A 14,920-nucleotide genomic window follows, 5' to 3' on the forward strand; every position below is an offset into this window, starting at 1 on the left:
TTTCTATAATAAATAGGTAGTTTCCTTTGTATCGATAGGACATTTTTTATTTATGGAAAATTATTTATCAATGTTTGCGTCACGTGACCAGTGTTTCCAATTTAGCAGTTTTCCCGCTAGATCTGGAGATTTCGTTTGCAATCTAGCGGGGAATTCTAGAAAATATTGAAATATTTTGCACCCACACTCCCGCAATTTTAGATTAAAAATAAAGAAAAGCGCTTGAAAATACTTTAATACATGAAATAAACTCATTCATGTAAGTAAAAAAAGGCATTTATTGCCTTTGGTAACAGTTATTTATTGATTATTTGGTTTGCTTTTCATTTTTTTAGGCTAACTATTCTTAAATCTCGCTATAAAATCGATTTTTCCAAGTACATATTAGAGGGGCATTCCAACCTCCGTAGTTTTGTTTAAAATACTATCTAAGCAACTCCCCTTAGTAAAAAAATTCTGAAAAGCAAGAAACAACAGCAAAAATAAAAAATTATACGAAACACAGTAGATTTTAATTATCTACCAACCTAAATACTTTTAACATGCTAAAACACATTTTTTCTAATTTCCAAATATGTTTATCAAAGTGAATTTTACACACTGAATAAAAAAATATTAATAAACAAATGTCCGCTTATCGCTTAAGGAGTAAGGAGGCTTAAATGACTAGGTGTATCAGAATTTTTGTATGTATTTTTGACACCCCTAACATGAAACTGCGAATAAAATATAACAGACCTCGTAATATCTCGTTTAAAAGAGGGGTGTTTAGTTTCTTTATGGGTTATAGTTCGAAAACAAACTATTAAAGTTGTATAAAAAGTAATATAACTATTATTTTTTTATTAAAATAAGAAACAGTAATGAAATTAATTGAATTTTACGAGCTTATTATTTTCAATTTTTAAACTTTAAAAATCTATCAAAATTTTTCTATTGAGTCAATTTTTAAGATATTTTCAGGGTAAATGTGACATTTTATGTTCTTTCCAATAAAATGAATATAATATTTTATGCAAACGTTTTTTTTATTCGAGCCCCCCTCCAATTTCAAATTTCTATTACAAAGTAAATACTCAATTTACTCACCAAAGCTTTATATATCACAAATTGAAGATAAAAGAGCAATAAATAATATATTCCAATTTACAACAAAAAAGTTGTGTTTTTTAGAAATTTACCTGTAAAGTCCGAAGTTTAAAACCTTTTTCTTTAAACACGCTGTTTGTTTGTTTGTTTGTTTTTTTTTTGTTATTTTAATGAAAATTTGGTCCTTGCTGCTTTAATTGAACAAAATTAGAGTTTGAATTATATTTTTCGAGTAGTTATAAGCTTGGAAATGCAGGGAGCCGAATTTATTCACGCCTCCCATTTTTAATGTCTATGAAAAGTAAATAATTAATTTAATCGCAAAAGTTGTATATATCACAATGCGAAGATAAAAGATCAATAAATAATATATTCGAATTTGAAGCAAAAAAGTAGTGTTTTTTAGAAATTTACCTGTAAAGTCCAACGTTTAAAACCTTTTTCAACCACGTTGTTTTTTTTGTTGTTTTTTTTAATGAAACCTTGTCCATTGTTCCTTTAATTTAAAAAAAAATAGGTTTGAATTACATTTTTCGAGAAGTTATAAGCTTGGAAAACGGGGTGGAATAATTCAATATTTTTCACGAAATTTTGACACACCTAACAAATGACTTATCTACCACTAACCCTAATTCGAGTTGCACTCCCAAATTTAGAGTTAGTAATAGTCATAAATGTGTTATACAATTTTCCACGAGTGAAGTCCCCAATGGTTAAACGACATGCAACCAGTTAATTGTTGGAAAGGCAACTTTTAATAAAAGAAATGAAATAATGATAACTTAAACAGTTTAAGATGATCCCTAAAAATTGTTCCGTTTCATGTTCTAATATTATGCATTTTTCAACGTTTTTATCCCTATTAGCATGCAGGTTAGTTTGAAAAACTATATGTTGCCACATTTCTGTAGAAAATATTAGCTTCCAAATTTCATAAGGTGTCATTCCTTCAAGTTTTTCAAGCTTCTGATCTATAACGGAATTTCCAACTTGCATTGGCTTGCTAAATATAGCACTCTTCTTCCAAACAATGTTACTATTCTGTTTCCTTTTTTTTTTTTTTTTTGAAGTGGCAGGATTTACTGATCAGACTCGCTTTCCGTATTTTTTCTATTTCAATTTCTCCAGCCGGTTCATACTCAACTTCCGGGTCTTCGGGAATTTCCTCGATATCACTTTCTTGATCTGCTGCATCTCCTGCAGTAGGAGGTAGCACACCAATGGCTGCAGGATCTGATGATTGCTCAATTACATCACGAGCTTCAGCAAGTGCAGAAACTCTTGTCGTCTTTCTTCCATAAAATTTATGCGGATCCAGCTATGAAAAAAAGGATGAATATTGTCAGAAATATAAAATTTATATCTATAATTTTTAAAATATTTAGTGCATACCTTATAAAACGTACAGTATTAGGTAATACAATACAAGATATATGTTGCTACCTTTGGAGCAGTAACCTCCCAATGTTTTATAAATGGAACATTCTTTTTTTTATTTTTCTCATATCAAATTTTTTGTTAGGTGTATTATATTTTTAACAGCATACATACAAACCATGATTGCTGCTGAAGGATATCCTCTTGATCAAAAACTTCTCTCAGGTTGCTTTATGGTTATTTCAGGCCTTCCAATTCTCATCCAGAAAAACAGTGATTATAGCTCTATTTTAAATTCCATTTATTTTAACTATAAGAATAATTTATAAAAGTGTTCATAAATCTGGAGTAAAATGAAGCTACTTTAATAGAAATAACTTATAAAAATTGAATTTAAAGCAAAATTACAATTTCTATAGTATGTTGAAAACTATGTTCCATTTAAGGTTAAAAAAAGGTTAAAGCGTGTGGCTATTTCGTTTCTATGTAGGCCAGGCGCGCACGCAGCCCCCACAATTTTATTATACCATCCCTAATTAAGTTAAACATACTTATCAAAGTATTATTATATACATCTTTATCAAAAACACTTGTAAACGTTTTCTTTATTTTTAAATTTGTTATTTCCATACTTTGTGGACCAGGCGCGTACGCAGACCCAACAATTGTAATGAATCATCATTATGCCAGATCAAACATAACCATTCCTGTGTCTCGATGCATCTTCTGTCATTATATTTCACCAGTTTTCTATAATGGTCAACCATATAGAAACCTATTCGTGGGCAGGTATTTATTTGCTCCCCCACCGAGCAAATTAGGCACAAGGCCGATTTTTAATGTGAGGAGTGAATGGGAAATGGGGACCAGCACCCCGGGGAGTAGAGGAGCTGGATAGTGACAATTGGTATGAAGGGTTGCCCCTATATTGACCAAGGTCTTATCTGTGGGGTCGCCCCCACATAAGGTCTTTGAGTGGAGTATCTGCCGGAACAAATACTACACATTGATCTTGGCCCGAAGGCCACGGCCTAGTCGTGACCAGACACACACACACACACACACACACACACACACACGTTCGGCTTTATATATATATATATATATATATATATATATATATATATATATATTATATATATAAAAAAATATATACATATATATTGTTTTGAAAAACGAAAAACCAAATGAATTTATAAAATGATCAACGAAAAAATTAAAAAAAAAAAAGAAAACGATCATAAACCATACGAAAATAAAAAGGAAACCGTGTTAGAATCCTACCCATATCGGGATGGAAACTATCAATGTGTATGCGAAGGTTGGGTTGTTCAATGTCTATATATACACTTTTAAAATACATTAAATAAATATGTACACTTTTTCCCCTCTAAACTTATTCATTTTGTTTAAATTATTTAAGGATTAAGGAAAAACGGCTAAGCAGGACGTTTATTTTAATTTGTTCTTTGATTATTACTTTCCCTATACTAGGGGCTAAATGGCAGAAGCTCTTTCTTTGCGTAATACTATTAGCGTTGAATATTTGTTCTGACTCTAAACGTCTTCTTTTACATCTATCTATCACGTATTTTATAAATTTTCACGTGATATAAATTAAATGAATGATCGTGTTCTGCACAATGGCAACAGGGTGCATTAAGGCCGTTACCATTCCTTATATCTCTTCTGTGTTTGTATAGTGTTAGTTTCTATTTACGCTGTGTCTCACTTATTTATACTTGTTTACAATTGTTACATGGGATGGAATATATACCGGCGTCGGATGTGAGGGTTTTGGGAGAGTGCTTGGTAGTTTTTAATGTATGTTTTATTGCTGTGGAAGTTGTTTGTATCAAGTCAAAACCAAGTGTACTAAGATTGTCGTAGATTTTCGTAATTTTCGTGTAACGGAAAACATTAAAATATGTTCATGCATATTCCTTATGTTGACGGTCTCTCTTAAATTGTTAACACAGAATGCTCAAGTGCCCCTCCTTCAAATTGAACACAGGGCTCTCCATTTCAAAGTCGCTGCCATTTTGATTTTTTAAAACCGGTTCGTGAATTTTTTTTTTTTATAAACTACTTAAAAACAGAAACCAATGAACTTTTCTACCATAAAAGGAACTTTTTTTGACTATGGTAACATTTATTTCTTGTATATTCATATTATTATATATATAACATTTCCTCTTTTTAAGGAAACATCATTTTATTGGTAACTCTTGGCTATGAATGGAAACTAAGTTGATATAAAAAATATATTTTCACGAAAATTATCTTTATTTCATCATATTTTGCTTAGGGTAACATTTTTGAGTATCAAAACATATCTCTTTATAACCCCCTCCTTCTCATTACCTATCATCAGTCACAGTCCATTTTCTGTAGGCTATTATTGAACCCGTTTATTATTATTTATTGATCGTTCATTAAGTAAACATTCTAGAAGTTGCAAGAGTATCAATATATTTCTCTATTTGCTGATAACAGAATATGTATTCATCTTTTCCTTGGAAGCTGTTATAATAGATTCATTATAAAAGAAAAAAATACCCTAAACAGAATATTCTCTACAAATTATAATTTATTGATTGTGTCTTTCATAACAGTCCGTGAGCTTCTGGATGAGAAGGCGGCAAAGGAAATTATGTTATGTATCTGAATTTTTGAGAGAAGATTTTGTTATTCTTATTATTTGGATTGTTCCGATTACTTTTCTTAACTTGAGTGTCATTTTCACAACGTGTTATCGATTAAACCTCCGAATTTTTCAGGTGTATCTTGTCGAATTAAGGAATATTTCTGTCGAACACGGGAATGTGGATGGAATTTCGAAGAGACCCTTTTATTTACTTACCTGAATAACATGCTCGTGTCGTTCAGCCGTGACGCGCTGGTTGGAGTACTAAACAACTAATTGAAAAAGTGGTATTCTACTCAAGGGATGAGTTCAATTCTCAGTTTGGTTGACAGAAAAATAAAAGTGCGAATTACTTAGGACCTCCATCCAATCATGGGTAATCAAATAAAGGGGAAGTAAATATAGGGATCTCTTCGAAGTTCCATCTACATTCCAGCGTGCGACAGAAACACTTTCAAGTTTTAAACGAAAATTTGAAGTAGAGCGGGTGTTTAGATTGGCCGAAACGTGGTAAAAATGAAACTCAAGGTGGAAAAATTATTTCGAAAAATTCAATATGGATGTTATATTATTACATTAGTCACAGTTTCTCCTTCGTCCGCATGATCATTCGAAACAGCTATTAATGTATTTTCATATATTGTTTATTAGATTGTCAATAAAGCGTGTATATATATATATATATATAAATATATATATTGTTACTAATGAAATTATGTATGACAATTAAGCTACATAGATTATTCCGCGTTTCATTCCCGTGAGAACCCGTCATGCTTATGCTTATGTTTGCCAGGCGTATGCCATAGCCCTGACGAGTTCCCACGAGAATGAAATGTGGTATGTGATGTGTAGCTTAATTGCCATATATAATTTCATTAGTAACAATATATATATATACATTCATAAATAACTACCTAGCTCTTTTTATGTATTGAGCACTGTTGAAGTAAATACTGGAAATTTATATATATATATATATATATATATATATATATATATATATATATATATATATATATATATATATATATATATAGCCTTGGAAGTTTTTAACCATTAAAACTATAGAAAAAAGTATCAATCGATAGAGAACCATTTAGTCAGTAAGTCATATATATATATATATATATATATATATATATATATATATATATATATATATTAAGTAATGTGATTTATAATTTAAAAGTTTTAAAATTTTTAAAATTTAAAAATCAAAATTTAATTAAATTAAAAATCAGTTTCATAAGAAGGAACAACAATAAAGTCAATTATCTGTACGATCGTTTCGGAAATCCGTGCTTTTTATTTGTGGTATACATGAAGTCACGTAGAATAATTATACATAGTTTTTTTGGTAAGCACGGTCTCCTCATCAGCAAATTTAGGAGGATTTCTATTGAATTGAAAAGACACCAAAAATAAATAAAAAAAAAAAAAAAACTCTCTCTCTATAGATATTAACTGTAGCGTCTCTAAATCAAAATACGCTAACGGAAACAATTTACTGCACGAGCGTCGCCCTTTTAAAATTCATCATTCAATAAAATAAAAAGCTATAGCAAACATCTAAATGACTACTTTAAATACAGTTCCTGATTTCAAAAAAAGAAAAACCAAAAGGTAATTATATATCTATATATTTTTAAATCAAATTTATTATGTAAATTCAAAAATATATATATTTTTTCTACTCATTTCTATCTCTAACCTATACCAATTTCCTTATTAATTTTCTTATAAATTTTATATCCAAACCTTTTACTTCAATTTTTTTAGATTCATCTGCCTTACTTTTAATGCTAGGTTTATTTTTGGTGTCTTTTCAATTCAATAGAAATCCTCCTAAATTTGCTGATGAGGAGACCGTGCTTACCAAAAAAACTATGTATAATTATTCTACGTGACTTCATGTATACCACAAATAAAAAGCACGGATTTCCGAAACGATCGTACAGATAATTGACTTTATTGTTGTTCCTTCTTATGAAACTGATTTTTAATTTAATTAAATTTTGATTTTTAAATTTTAAAAATTTTAAAACTTTTAAATTATAAATCACATTACTTAATATTGAATTAGCTCTAGGACATTTAACTATCGAGCTTATTATATATCTAAATTACAACGAGCATTTCCTGTATTTTAATTAAACTAGTAATTTCACTATTACATTAAAATACACTTAGCTCTTTAGACTATTATTCTAATCTCCTTTATATATATATATATATATATATATATATATATATATATATATATATATATATACATATATATTTTTTCAGAAATCGCTTACTATAATATCGCGTTCATTTGTTAATCGGAAGTCTCAGTTTAATGTTGGGCACGCAATTAATATGCTTATTTAATAACGATCCCCTTAAATACTAGTGAGAGAATTCATCATTTTGTAAAGTTTTTTTTCAGCAATAAAATAGTCGTTTGAAACTACCTTCCGCTCTGATTACTTATAGTAGCCGCCGTTTCATCCTCCTTCATAGCTGCAATAATAGACACAAAACAAAAACTAAACCACAGACGACATTGTGAAACGAAGTGGCTCATAATGTTTATTGATTTATTTTTGTACAGCAGTCGATGAGATTCTCTGTGCAGATCTCACGAGGGACGAACAACATTTTGCTTTTCTTATCTCAACGGATTATCTAATGTCTTCATCGGCAGAACATTATTTGCTTCCTTGTCAGGAAGATAATTACAATACGATGTGTGGTTTTCAGAGTACTGCGCTCTAGGATAATCACACACTGCCCTAGAAAGACGCCTAAACACCTACTTCATCAGTATATTTCACACGCAATTAACAATAAACAAGTCAGAGAGAAGGCAACGCATGCCAGAATGCATCTACTTATTTATAAAAATACAACTGTCTTTTTGCTTTAATGTTTACATTTCTCAACATTTTTGCCATTTAGTATTTTCAGCGACGTTATTACCATAATTTGTTTTTAAGTATTTTCGAACCTATTTGATAGTAATTGCTGTTTTCTTCCCGTTCCCAAATAGTTGTAAACATATAGGTTGTCCAAAAACCACTGAAGGTTTTTTAACTTAAATACATTCGTGATTTTAATGATATTATTTTTTGTAACGTTAACACAATCTGACTAAGACATTTTAATTTTTTTTCAAAAACGTGGGATATTTAAACAATCTTTCTTCATTAAAACTAATTTATTTTAAATGTTTCCCATTTTCAGCTTGGTCTGTTTCTGCGCGTTGCAAAACATTATTTTAGACCGATTGCTGAAACCTTGGATGGCGATTTAACGCCTTTATTTCGTTTCTGATATTTTTCATAACTTCTTACAGGGTTTTCGTTCCTGGTGTTTTTTTCTCAATTCTTGCAGGGTTTAGGGTTTGATGTTTCTAGGTATGCTAGTCCGTGGAACGCAAGCAAGGAATTAAATCGCAATCTGATATCCTGCAATCTGTCATGCATAATATTTTAGAAAGAAGTACAAACTTGCAATGCTGAAAATGGGTAACATTTAAAAGACTTTCTTTCATGAATACAGATAATTTGATTTGAGCATGTTTTTAAAATTTACTAGTCAGATTGTGTTAACATTATAGAAATATATCATCAAAAATAAAGAATCTATTTAAGATACAAACCCCATAATTGACTATTTGGACAACCTAGAAAATCAACTCAAAATTAAATTTGCTGAAATATAACACTTAGTAAAGAACCCGGTGTGTGCAAGGACATGATTTACTAGGAAAGATAAATTCATCGTAAATGAGAGGAGTAGATATGTAGAGAGTTCCGTCGACATCATGATGTCTCGAAACTAGTTCCTCATTTCTGCTTTGCGGTAGAAAGTGGATGTAAGTGTGAGAACGAAAGAAGTTGTGTTGACTATGACATAAGACTTGAATGAGATTTCTTGTAAGATGATTAACTTCGGAATTAGTATGCGATGCGTGGAGATTTTTGACCGATTTTGATGTTCAAGGACAAAACAGATAATAATTGGATGAGAACACAAACAGCAAGAAATGAAAGCACCTCTTTTGGTTATACTTTCAGCATTGGAGGTATCACACACATACAAGCACATATGAATATACAGGCATAGAGTACAACTGAGTTACATCAATACGTTATGTTGTGTGTTTCTGCCGTAGAGCGACAACTGAAACGATCATGAGCTTTTCTGTTTTAGTTTTGTACAGGATTACTTGAACTTTTTCGTGTACATGGAGAGATGAACAAATACAGAGTTTCAAAAAACGTCTGAATTTAGTGAGCAATCATGACAATAAAGAATACATAAATGTGTTCCTCTCTTTTTGTGCGTATCATTTTAGTCTTCCCTCTCCGTGACATCAAAACCTGACGCTAAAATATGAAGTTATTTTTAAATGTATGCCACTAAGAAAATGATTACGAATTACAAATATATCTATTTTGTCATTATAAAAAAAGAGAACAAGATGCCTTGCGGGTCAAATAAAGTGCTACCACCCGAAGCTTTCCACATCTCCTAACAACTGTAGAAACACCTTTGTAAAAATGCCATAAAAACTTCGAATTGTAGTCCGAATAAAACAAAACAGTTTTCATATGTTATTTTGTTCTGTGGCCAGTTAAAATAAAAACACACACATTTGATTTTTGTTCCACGTTATAATCCGTAGAACGAAGATATGTTGTTTAATAATACGACGAGTTCGTAAATACAGAAGAAATGATTGTCAGCAGAAAAAACGTACACCCTTTTATTTGTTTCTCCTGGCAGCTCGATAGGAAACCTATTTTATATAAAATGCGTGTAAACTTACGATCAAATCGGTAATATAAATAATATGTTTGTTAATTATGATCAAATCCGTTGAAAGATATATTTCTAAAAATTCTTGAAACATTTGTTACCTCATATAAATGCTGTATTTTTCAGTTAAATTAGCGGGATATTTAAACGCGAATAATATCGTATAGAAATTAACCATAAAAATAAATATTATGCATTACTGTAAAGTAACACACGTGTTATGTAGATACAGTCGCACGACACTAAGACGGGGAATAACTCGACTCACTATATTTTTGAAAAAAACAAACATTTATTTACATCTACTTTAAGACCAATGCATTGTCTCTTGTTAAAAACTTCTATCTCGGCACATTAGGGCAGGTTGATTTGCAACTTTTTTCAGAAAATCCACAAGGCAATGGTGATGATAGTTGGAGTTTGATGCAAAAAGAACGCATACCAAAAATTAGATTTCTATCTTGAAAGGAAAATTGAGCATGTAATTTTAAAAATCGTGACGGAAAATGCTGAGAAATCCTTTGTTTTCATAGCATTTTACACGAAACTGACTTTGATTTCTACTATTTTCATAAAAAAATAATTAAAATTGATATATTAATATGAAATACATTGAAAGAAAAATAAATACACGAATTATAATTTTATTTATGAATCACAACTAACAAAATATCTCAACCTTTACTGCATTGATTTAACAAAAATTGTAAGAAAAGGCTAATTAGCGATTAAGTCTCTTAAATTTCATGATTCAAAAAGATATGTGAAGATTTACTACACAATAACAAAAACTTGATACAAGTTACAGAACCATGTATTTTAATTTTTTTATTAAACATAATAATAAGAACTATGTTGTAATAGAGCTAAATTGTTCTGTGTAATTTCCTTTTGAGGAAAATGAAGGTCTAATTTGGTGGCACAATGATTTTGTAATTATGTGTCTATGTCTTTCTTCCTGCTCATATACAACTTGTGAAGCTTCTGTTGTTAATTTCACAGCTCTTTCCACTCATTGTAAGTGGGCGGATAATTTAGGAAATTCTAGTTTTGTTCCTGTCATAGACGATTTTACAAGTTCTTCACTTGTAAAACATTCTGTAAGTGCAGGTTCGCAAACTCCAGTTTGAGAAAGATCAATCAAATATGACCAATGTGTGGTTGCAAAATTGATAGCAGTAATTTTTTCAGTCTTTTTTGGGGGGGTAGTTCACTATTTCTGAAAAAAGAAAAACACTTTTTTTTTAAATATTTTTGTGATTCAATATGAATACATCTGACTATTATTTAGGTAAATTGAGATAATAAAATTTAATGACATCTTCTCTGACTTCCAATTCATCTGAATTTATCTTCAAAATTATCATATGTTCCAGAAGTAGTGCAAAATCACTATATTTTAAACTGTTAAAAACAGTATTTTGAATTTTAGATGATTGTTGTTTTGTCGTCTGAATCAGATTAAAAGTATACTCTTGTTGATTAAAAAAAAGTATTGTCAGTTTTGATCCTGAACCAACTAACTGCGTACACTTGGATGATAAATTTGACCAGAATGTTTAATTTATCATGGAGTGTCTGAGGATAGACACCTCTGGTCCATAAACACATTAACCTTATAGCTAATGTTAGCCATCTTGCTTGATTCAAGGGCCCAATTTTCCAAGCTGCATATGTTGGATGCACTTATCCTTGGGAATACCAACAGCATACTCAAAACGTAGCCTCTGGTCTCCGCTTAATTTACTTGTTACTTCTGCTGTCGGAGGATGATGATCAAGAGGGCCATTCATTGTTTGAAATTCTACTTGAGGCAAATTTTGATAATTATTGATACAAAGTCTCTCCAAAGGACCAGTAAATGTTGTTGGACTTCTTGTTGTTTTTTCAAGAGCTGTAATAATCCCTGCTTCACAGCCAGTGTTTGTATTGGTATTATCAACCAAAATTGCCTTAACAGTATCCACACTGTTATATTCTGTTAAAACTGCAGCAACATCTTCAGCTAAGAGAACACAAGTTGCCCCTAGATTCGTTATCACTCTATGGGTAAGATATTTGCTCTCCGTTCCTGTTTCTCTGGCGAAAGTTAAGTGGCGTTCTGCTCCTTTGTTTTTCACTATTTTTTTCTTTCCATTTTCATCCACAACTTCATTGTATTGTATAGTGTCCTTATCAATTCTACAATCAATTCCAACACAAAGTAGATTTTCATTTTGATGGACATGCTGCAAATTACTGGATTGTTTTATTCTAGCTTTTTCTCTATAATTTTTGGATTTATCTAAAATTATGTCCTTCTAATTTAATTTTGGCTGAAGAAGGCCCATATGTTTAAAGTCAAGCAGAAAGGCATTAGCTAAGCATGCGCCAAGATTTGAAGATACATCACCTCTGATAAGTTCCATAGAATATCTTGGGGTTTTTAAAAGGCTGTAAGGTCCTTTAGCTATCTTCCTGGATCAAAACTGTCATCTGTTGTTCCTTCACTAGAAGATGACTGTATCGAAATATTTGTGGAAGATTGTTCCTGTCTTTCATTCTGCCTCTCCAGTTTACCCACTTTAGCAGACTTTTAGTATTTTTATATAATATATTTATTGATAGGTCCCAGTTGATAATGACCTTTTGTCTCTTTTTTCCTCTCTAGTCTTTTAAGTATGCTCTGTCCTCTAGTGGAACCTGAAAATTTCAAAATGTGCATGTTTAAGAATAGATTCAGAAAAAAATGATAAATACAAATGTTATTTTATTTTCCACAAAAAGGGAAGAAAATTGCAGGTGAAACTATAAAATTAATCTTACCTTCTTGTTAGGAGGACAAGTACATACTATGCGCCTTGTTTGACAATTTCCATCTTGCAATTTACTGCAATGCCATCACATCTCAAGACAGGAAGTTTACAGCTACAAGAAGATATATCAAAGAGTCTGTCTAGCTGGTTTTCATCTTTTTCACTTTGGTTGCTGAAAGAGATTTCCTCTCAATCTGTTTGTCTTTCTTATAGCAAAACATATTTATCTTCTGTCCTATATAACGTTCCCTTAACAAGAGCAATTGTGGATTGATGGCTTGCCAAATACTAATTATATTCTTGCCAATAATCTTAGAGATCTGATTATATTTTAAGTGGGGATAACTGTTTTCGAGGAAATAACTAAACTGGATGACTTGTAAAGTTGGGGGTGCTGTTTCATCCAAACGGCAAGGTGGACCAGCAAATCTTTGTGAACCAAGGGGTAAAACCGAACGTCGTGCTTTTACTGAGATTTTAAATCTGAAAAGTAAAATAAATAAATGGATGATAACTGAAGCAAATTGTTTTAGGCTATATTCCAGTTTCATATGTAAAAAATAAATGCTAGTAATGATAAGAGGTAATGAAAGACGTTGTAGAGTTGAATTAGATATATTGAGGAGACAGAACCAGACCAGACCAAATCATAGTAGTGTCTAGTTTAGACATTTTTAACAGATTTTAGCTCCTTCTTCGATAACATGAATTTATCAATAAAGTGATTAATTTTTGCTGTAACCATGCAATTTAAACGAGTGTTTAATGTTTGAAAGACCAGTGTTTGTGCATATATGTTACCATGCTATTCTTAATGGTATTTTCAAGTAAAATTTAATTTTTACGATATTTTTTTATTGAATTATTAGGTGAAAGTACAAAATGATTACAACACACCTTCCCATCCCATTGTGTTTATAATGGCTTTCTAAATAATAAAGTAATTTCAGCACAATACCATTCATGAACGAATACCGAAAAACCTTATCGACTCGTATTAACCTTTGTATGTTATCTAATTTAAAACTACAATTTTCGAAAAATACTGCTTAAAAACAATTACTCCCTAAAAATAAAAAGAAATAAAAAATTTGCCACTCATTTTCTGCAAAGTAATTTTTTATTAAGTAGAAAAACTTTAAAAAAAAATAGCTGGTTATGTTTCGTAAATAATGTGTAGAAGAAGATTGAGAGTTCATGCATTTTTAGTGCTGTGCTATTTTTAAATAGTTTTTTTGGGGATTAAATTCAATTTCCACGCTATCTTATATATATATATATATATATATATATATATATATATATATATATATTACATTGTTAGGTGGCAGCACAGAATAGTTATAAAACACCGTCCCCTCATGTTAAAAGTGGTTTCAAAATATTGTTATCATTGTTATTTCAGCACGGTACCAAAAATGCACAAGTACCTAATATTGTATGTGGCATTTTTTTAAATATAAAACTGGAATATTATCGTATTTTAAATAAAACCTTCAAATAGAATTCGATGTGAAATCGGAAAATAAATTACAGAATTAAAAAGTTAACTTACAATAACGGGAAAACTGTCTTCAGCGAATAATACAAATACGCTTAAATTCACGGCAGACACTTGAAATATAATAATATATATTTTAAACAAGCCTTTTTTAGTTTCTCCTATCGAAATAATTTGGTATTTAGCCTAAAATTATAAATTATCTCAATTAAAAGGTAAACACACGGCAATTTTCAATAGCAATAAAAAGCGTGTGAAATACCACGGTGAAATGTAAGATGTCACCACCCAAAAAAGTTCCTGAAATGAAAAAGCAAACTTCAGTCGCTATTATTTTAAAACACAATTTTAACTTTATAATAAATATTTATTTTATTAATTCATTATCCTCACTCATTTTATTTAAAATGCAGTTTAAAACATATTCTAAATAACGATTCCATTTTCTTAACGATGCGGGTATTTTTGATGATGGGACGCACTTGACAATTCACCGAAAAACATTTAATAGGTGAAATTTTTTAACTTTTAAAGTCGTTTCCTCAAGCGAAGATGACGATTTTTAAAATACATTTTGTGTGGGTATTTTTTATATCAAATCCAAACTATCATCACATGTGCATCACCGGGGTTCCAAAATCGACCTGCCCTATCACTGTCCTCTCACATTTTATAATCTTTTTCGTTCTTCTTTGCCTG

At 30.5% G+C, this 14,920-nt stretch overlaps 1 long non-coding RNA gene across 1 annotated transcript; it reads right to left on the reverse strand.

Annotated features, from left to right (window-relative positions):
• Positions 1–1,540: 1,540 nt before the first annotated feature.
• Positions 1,541–13,203, reverse strand: LOC145267218 (uncharacterized). The gene is made up of 2 exons (XR_013864838.1): positions 12,731–13,203; positions 1,541–2,407 (listed from the first exon to the last, which is right to left on the reverse strand). It is a non-coding gene; the product is annotated as an uncharacterized LOC145267218 (long non-coding RNA).
• Positions 13,204–14,920: the final 1,717 nt, after the last annotated feature.

This window comes from Euprymna scolopes, chromosome 42 (assembly GCF_053919585.1).
Source record: "Euprymna scolopes isolate OS-2025 chromosome 42, ASM5391958v1, whole genome shotgun sequence".
Taxonomy (NCBI): Eukaryota; Metazoa; Mollusca; class Cephalopoda; order Sepiida; family Sepiolidae; genus Euprymna; species Euprymna scolopes.